The sequence below is a fragment of the Leptonychotes weddellii genome, chromosome 8 (assembly GCF_054177405.1).
Source record: "Leptonychotes weddellii isolate Sample4059 chromosome 8, ASM5417740v2, whole genome shotgun sequence".
In the NCBI taxonomy this organism is placed as follows: Eukaryota; Metazoa; Chordata; class Mammalia; order Carnivora; family Phocidae; genus Leptonychotes; species Leptonychotes weddellii.
Window position 1 is genome coordinate 67,244,583 of NC_138376.1, and position 7,623 is coordinate 67,252,205.

Sequence of the window (7,623 nt, forward strand, 5' to 3'; positions counted from 1 at the left end):
AATGTTCATTGGGGGAGGAATGGAGAAACAAAACACGGTGGTATCTATACAACAGTGGAAAGTTACTTAGTCATACGAAGTTGCTTCACAGAAGCGAGGCACAAAATGTTACCTATCATACAATTCTTTTTATATGAAATATCCAGAATAGGTAAAAACATACAGACAGAAAACGGATGGTTGCCTGCAGCTGGGAGGAGAGAAGAATAGGGAGTAACTGGTAATGGGTACAGGGTTTTCTTTTGCGGTGATGAAAATGTTTTGAAACTAGGGGCGCCTGGGTGGCTCAGTCATTAAGCGTCTGCCTTGGGCTCAGGTCACGATCCCAGGGTCCTGGGATCGAGCCCCACATCTGGCTCCCTGCTCCGCGGAGAGCCTGCTTCTCCCTCTGCCTGCTGCTCCCCCTGCTTGTGTGCTCTTTCTCTGTCAAATAAATGAATAAAACCTTAAAAAAAATGTTTTGAAACTATAGGTGGTGGTTGTGCAACATTGTGAATGTAGTAAATGGCACTGAATTGTGTGCTTTAAAATCGTTAATTTTCCATTATGTGAATTTCACCTCAAAAAAACCCCCCAAAATATAACAAAGGAGCCAATTTTAGATTGGAATCAAGGAAGGATTCTCTGAGGAAGCACAGTTTGTTTTTTTTGTTTTTAAGATTTTATTTTAAGGGAGAAGCAGACTCCCTGCTGAGAAAGGAGCCCGATGCAGGACTCGATCCCAGGACCCTGAGATCATAACAAGATCTGAAGGCAGACAATTAACTGACTGAGCCACCCAGGCGTCCCTGAGGAAGCACAGTTGAAGCTGGGACCTTTAGCTGAGCAAGAATTAGCTGGGAGCAGGTTGTGAGAAGATGCCACTGGCAAGAAGTGGGTGCGGATGGAGCTGAAGGGGAAGGCCATGGCAGGATGAGGTAAGGATTTGTAGACACATCAAGTGTCTCAGATCTTACCCTAATACCATGGGAAATCTGAAGGGTTTTAAACCAGGGACAGTCACAGTAGCCTGCATGTTATGACTTTCGATTTCTGCAGGAATGGATGACAGGGGAAAAAGAGCAGAGCTGGGATGTAGGAAGAATGCAATGCACAAAAGCAACTTGGACTAAGGCTCCCTGGGGCTGCCAATTTGGTCCATATCCCTCCAGGGACACATCTGTCATCAGGACCTTATCCTTTCCCAGTTCCCCTGGCTCACCTCACCCTGCTCACCCCACAGCCTCTACTGCAGCCATATGGAACAGCCCTCGGTACTCAAGAGGTACCATAGTCTCTTTCACTCCAGGCCATTGGACATTATGCTCCTATCCTGAAACATTTCCCCATGATATCTGCCTGGCCAACTTCTCTTCAACCTGCAGTATGCAGCTAAGGCTCATAGGGTCCTGGCCCCAGACTACTATAGGGCCCGCCTTGGGAGCTCCCTCTAGCCCTCTGACCTAATTCTATGATGGCACATACCACAATGGGCGGCCTTTGCCTGTTTTACCCGACTTGATTTTTTCCATTAACCCATGAATGCCTCCAGGCAGGAACTCCTTGTCCTGGTGCCTTGCACCATCCACTGTGGTAGATGAATTCTTTCATGAGAAGTGAGTCAGAACTCAAGGTGGCTCCCCCAGCGGTCTGCTTTGAATTCTTGCTTAACATCACTTCTTTTTTTTTCTCTAAAGATCTCCATTCCCACCCTCCCACAGATTCTGTCCCTTGTCGAAATGCTTGCCTCTTTCCACTTTTCAGAGTGGAATCTGAATTCCTTAGGCAGTATCAATCACATTTTAGTTCTGCAGACTTCTCAGTGGTGAACAAGCCTCTCACCATCGCTTTTGTTCATAATGCCGACACACTCTTCAGTACATTTTCCTTCCTTTTTCATGACACTTCTAGCTCTTTAATCTGAAGACTAGCAATTCATAAATAACTGATCTTTAAATAAAGACATATTGTTCTAATGGACATTTAACCCTCATGTTGCAAGTACTGGTCAAGTTTTTACTCTTGAAGAGCCCATTTTAAAGATACATTCATTTCATTGTTAGTCAGGACCTTATCCATTTCTGGAAAACATTCACCTATTATTTCCCCGAGTGCCGTTCAGACTTCAGCATAATGTTAAGAGCCCAAGCAGCTTGTCCTGAGCCCCACCTCTGCCATGCACTAGCAGGGTAACCTCAAGCAAATTATTTCACCTCTGCATGCTTTTGTGCCCTCCTTTGTAAACTAGGGATACTAATGGTACTTACCTCAGAGTTTTTGTGAACACTAGACAAGTTAATACTTATAATACACTTAAACAGTGGCTGGAGTTTGCAGCAGCAACAAATACCTTCTCAGGAAGGGGAAGCAAAGAGGGGTGGCTGTGTGTGCTACGGCAGCTGGGAGCTCCTGTCTGCACAACTCCACCTGGTCCTTTCTCCTTTCTGTGCTGAGTGGGGACGGGCTGGAGAGAGCTAACTTGGGAAAAGTGTGCTGCTGCCTGTGTAGTGAACTCCGGCAATCCACCGACCACAGAACACGTCTTTCTGAAGCTACAACAGCCCTAGGGACCTTGGTTTGGTTGTCATGGTACCCTCCCATTTATTAAACTGATAAAAAATATTCTCTTGAGGGGCGCCTGGGTGGCTCAGTCGGTTAAGCGTCTGCCTTCAGCTCAGGTCATGGTCCCAGGGTCCTGGGATCGAGCCCCACATCGCATCGGGCTCCCTGCTCCACGGGAAGCCTGCTTCTCCCTCTCCCACTCCCCCTGCCTGTGTTCCTGCTCTCGCTATCTCTCTGTCAAATAAATAAATAAAATCTTTAAAAAAAAATTCTCTTGAATGCTTAGACTGAAAAATCATCCTCTACCGAAAGAAAAAAGAAATAACATTCCTGATAAGGTAACTTTAACTTAATTTTCATTTTAAAGACTTAATTGATAAGAAAAAGCTAAAATCTAAGACATTCTGAGGAAAACTTTGAAATGCAAAATACTTCTTTGCTTAGCTCAAGAAAAGGTGACTTTTTTCTTTAGCTGAGCAAAATCAACATGACTGAGCCATTGCTACTTTTTGACTCTATCAACTTTCCGATTAACATTTAGGGAGCATTTATGCCCTGCTTGCCTCAGAAAGTAGAAGCAGTTCATAACTTCAATACAATGGGTAATAGAATAAGAGATTAAAATGCAGACCAGCCACCTGTAGAGGATATTGATGGCCTAGATTCCATCTGCTTGGCACATGTGTTACTCAGGGGTAGGACATGGAGCCAGACACCTCCTTGGGGTTGGGCAAGGATTGGCAGAGGAAGGATCAGCAAACTCCCCTGAAGGTCAGGAAGGCGGTTCAGCCAGGTAGGTGGAGCCTGGTGCCCAGAGAGGAAGGTGACCAGTGGAAGGTAACTGGCCATTTAGGCAAGCAGCTGACCTTGGAAAGTTCCAGCAGGGTATCATGGGTTACAGGATGGGACCTCTGGGAATAGACCATATTTGGATGTTGGATAGGTAGGGAATTGGACAACCTGAGCTAACATATTTGATGGTGTTGATGGGATTAGGGCCTACAATGGGCAAGATCAAGGCAGGACTCCAGCCCTAAAGGGAAGCTGTCATTCTATGAGGGCATAAGCTCAGCCGGAGGAGCAGTAAGGGGACCTTACATTGAGTCCCTGAGTGGCCCACACTCCCAGGGTGTGGACAGGACTGAGTCAAGTCACATGGACCATGACAGGGATGTGGTAGTAGGAAAGAGCTCTCCCTGATTGGTGGTATCAGTTAGGTAAGCTATCTGCTCCAAGTGGCCAAAAACCCAAGTTCCTGTGGCTTCCTGTGTAGGGACATTTATTGCTTATTAATAAGAAGTCTGGAGAGAGTGATCTCAGGGTTGGCAGGCAGCTTGTCAAGGTCATTCCCATCCTCTGCTCCATCGCCCTTACATGTGGGCTTTTTGTCACCATCATCACAAGATGGTTCCATGTATTAGGTCCTCATGGTGTCTTAAGCAGGAAGGACAGATGGAAGAAAAGCCTGCTTCCTTCTAGGCCTGTCTGGAAGGCTTTTACAGGAGCCCCCACCATCCCCAGCAGTCTTTCCCCCACTGCCCACTGGCCATATGTAGGTTATTCAGCCACCCCAACCTGTAACAGAAGTTCAAAATGCAAATCTCTTGTTTCTAGCCTCCACAGAGGCAAGAGAGAAGGGTGGTAAAGATAATGATTACTGGAAATCTTTTTTACATAAATCTTTTGTCTAATGTAAATTTTTTTTCTCCTTTTCCCCTTAATTTGAGCAGCACCCTAGATGCCCCTTCCCTCTCCCTTATCAGAAGAATATTAAATTGCTTCGGCTCCGTTTAGGTAAAAATGGTATTGATTTTCTCATGGACAATTCATCCCTCTGAGATTGACCAATCCTTATTCTTCAGGGTCAGATGCTAGGGCACGTGAGCCTTGCTCCACAACTGGTAGCCCATAGTGAGGTGAGGCACCAACAGCTGGACAGATGGCAGCTTGAGAGAATACTACCCGACATTCCTTGTCTTGGAAAACTGCCCAACTCTCATGGGCCAAGGAGAGTCAATTTCAGGCAGTTGAGTTTTCACTTATGACTTCTGCCTCTCCTCATCCCAATCTATGTCCTTGGATAGAAAAGGCCTAAGGATATAATAATAAAAACAAAAAGTATGTAACTGTGAGGCATGAATTTCCTTATATGCTAAAAGGGTAGAGACTTGAAAACTGAAAAGATCAGTTCTCCCAGCCTAAAATGGTCTAGAAAACAGTTGAGCAAGAAGGCCATTTTAGGGTCTTCTTACCTGGAGGTGCTCAGTCTTCAGGGGACAAACATACTACAGAACTGGGTACGCCTTGGGGAGAAATGTAGGGGCCACTGAGCATCTAGAGTAGAATAAAGACATGTTCAGACAAATTAATCAATCAAAAAGTTTACCTCACTTGTGCCTTTTCTGAAGAAGTTGCTGGATGATACACTTTAGCAAAATGAGGGAGTAAACCACAAAAAAGAAAGACATGACGTCCAGGAAACAGGGATCCAGCCCAAGAAAGCACCAAAGGGAAGTCACAGGATGACAGCTCAGCCCTGGCCTGGAGAGTACCAAGTCTGTATGGGAGCTCGGGAAATTGTACTGGGTCTGCAGAATGATGGCTCCAGAGAGGAAATGGATCTGCAACTGTGTTTGAGAATATGAAAAATTATTAATAGGTGTGGGTGATAAATCTGTTGGAGCATTTTTTTTTAAAGGTGGTAAATCTAGCTCTTCCTTGGCACAGCCTGCAGAGGTGGCAGCCATCTCCTACTTCACTCTGGTGAAGCCCAAGTTCGTTAAAAAGAGGACCATCTGGCACCAGTTAGTGATATATCAAAATCAAGCACAGCTGGTGGGAACCCAGAGGTAGAAGATTCAAGGGCCAGATCTTGATGCCCAACACTGGTTACGGGAGCAACAAGAAAACAAAGGACATGCTGCCCAGTGGCTTCCGGGACTTCCTCATCCACACTGTCAAGCAGCCTGAAGTGCTGCAAATGTGGAACAAATCTTACTGTACAGAGATTGCTCACAGTATCTCCTCCAAGAACCCTAAAGCCATTGTGGAAAGAACAGTTCAGCTGGCCATCAGTCACCAATCCCAATGCCAGGCTTGCATCAAAGAAAATGAATGGACAGCTTCTGCACATGTCGTATTGTGTTAATAAAACCATAAAATTGACCAAAATAAGGTGATAAATCTATAGACAAATGAAAAAAGATACTAGGAGAAACAAATGGTTTTAAGAGAAAGGCCATATAACTATGGTCACTTTACTTGGCTCGGCTGTGAACGCTAGTTATCTAGTCATAATGCAATATTGACTGATTTAATCTAAAATTGTGACCTTGGGATGAAAGGGCAAGAAAAATGGGAGAGGTGTGCACAAACTGGCTAAACCTTCCACTACCATAATACGAGGTCAAAATTTTGGCATGCAAAATTCGTAATAGCAGTACATATTTACAAGTATTGAGTTGTTAAAAAGAAACAACAGGCCCCAAATGGAGTCACCTGTACTAATCCCCATTCCAGCAGACCAAGACTTAATACCTAACTGAAGTTCTAGCCTCCTTCAGGAATGGAATTTGGAACCCATCTGAAATATCCTTATCAACACTAGTGAGTTAATCTGCATGATAGAATCCTGCCCTTCCCCCAAAGGAAAGTGGCTGGGGCGCCTGGGTGGCTCAGTCAGCTGGGCGTCCCCCTCTTGATTTTGGCTCGGGTCATAATCTCAGGGTCTTGGGATTGAGCCCTGAATCAGGCTTCCTGCTCTGCAGGAAGTCTGCTTGAGGATTTCTCTTCCTCTCCCTTTGCCCCTCCTTCCCCCACCGCTCGTGCTCTCTTGGTCTAAAATAAATAAATCCATCTTGAAAAAAAAAAAAAAGAAAACTGACCGTGCCTGAAATAATCCTTTTTTTTTTTTTTAAATGACTTCCTTGCCCATATCCCATTCTGGCTATAAAAGCCTTCCATTTTGTACAGCTCCTCAGAGCTCCTTTTTATTTGCTAGATGTGATGTTGCTCAATTCATGAATTGCTGAATAAAGCCAATTAGATCTTCAGATCTACTCACTTGAAAGTGGTTTTTAACAGGGCAAATAGAAGAAGTGGACTGAGAGCGGGGGGGGGGGGCATAAGTTGTTCATTTTGCTAGAAGATACATTGGATTTTAAAACTAAATGCACATACCTCCTTAAAAAATAAAATGCAACTTTAAAATGCATATACGAAGTCAGCCAAATTGTCAATTTACTTGCGGAGGTGTCTTCTGCTTCTTTGCTCTGAAGCTCCTGCCCCCAGCCTGTGGTCAGGCCACCATGGCTGTGCTATACAATCAAGACCCTTAATGAGCTGACCCAGCAGGTGGAAGTGGAGGAGGCATCAGCATTTCAGGGCTTGTTTAGCCACTTTAGGTCCATCCATGTTGTGGCAAATGGCAAGCCTTCATTCCTTTTTATGGCTGAGTAATATTTCATTGTGTGTATGTGTGTGTGTGTGTGTGTGTATACACATTTTCTTTATCCATTCACCTACCAATGGACACTTAGGCTGCTTCCATATCTTGGCTATTGTAAATAATGCTGCAATAAATATATGGGTGCATATATCTTTTTGAATTAATGTTTTCATTTTCTTTGGGTAAATATCCAGTAGCAGAATTATTGAATCATAGGGGAATTCTATTTTTAATTTTTTGAGGAACCTCCGTACTGTTTCCCACAGTAGCTATACCAGTTTACATTCTCACCAACTATGCATAACAAGGGGTTCCTTTTTCTCCACATCCTCACCAATACTTATTATTTCTCATGTTCTGTTAAACTTATTCCAGAATAGTCTGGGAGCCTCTATAAAAAGTGAAATCATATTCTTGGATAGAACCTTCCTTTTGAGGAATCTAAGGATTAAGAGCACCTGTATAGAAGGATATATACAAAGAAGTTACTTCAAATACTGCATAATGACCAAAAATATTTAATTAAAAAAATACCCTAAACCTCAAAAATGTCTACTAATAGGGAAAAGATTAAATTATGTAAATTATGTAGTTTTTTTAAAGGACTGAATTAAGTCTATATATGCTGATCTGGA

At 43.8% G+C, this 7,623-nt stretch overlaps 1 pseudogene; it reads left to right on the forward strand.

Moving 5' to 3' along the window:
• The first annotated feature begins 3,243 nt into the window (after positions 1–3,243).
• On the forward strand, positions 3,244–5,720 carry LOC145723193 (large ribosomal subunit protein eL32 pseudogene; annotated as a pseudogene).
• The last annotated feature ends 1,903 nt before the right edge of the window (positions 5,721–7,623 follow it).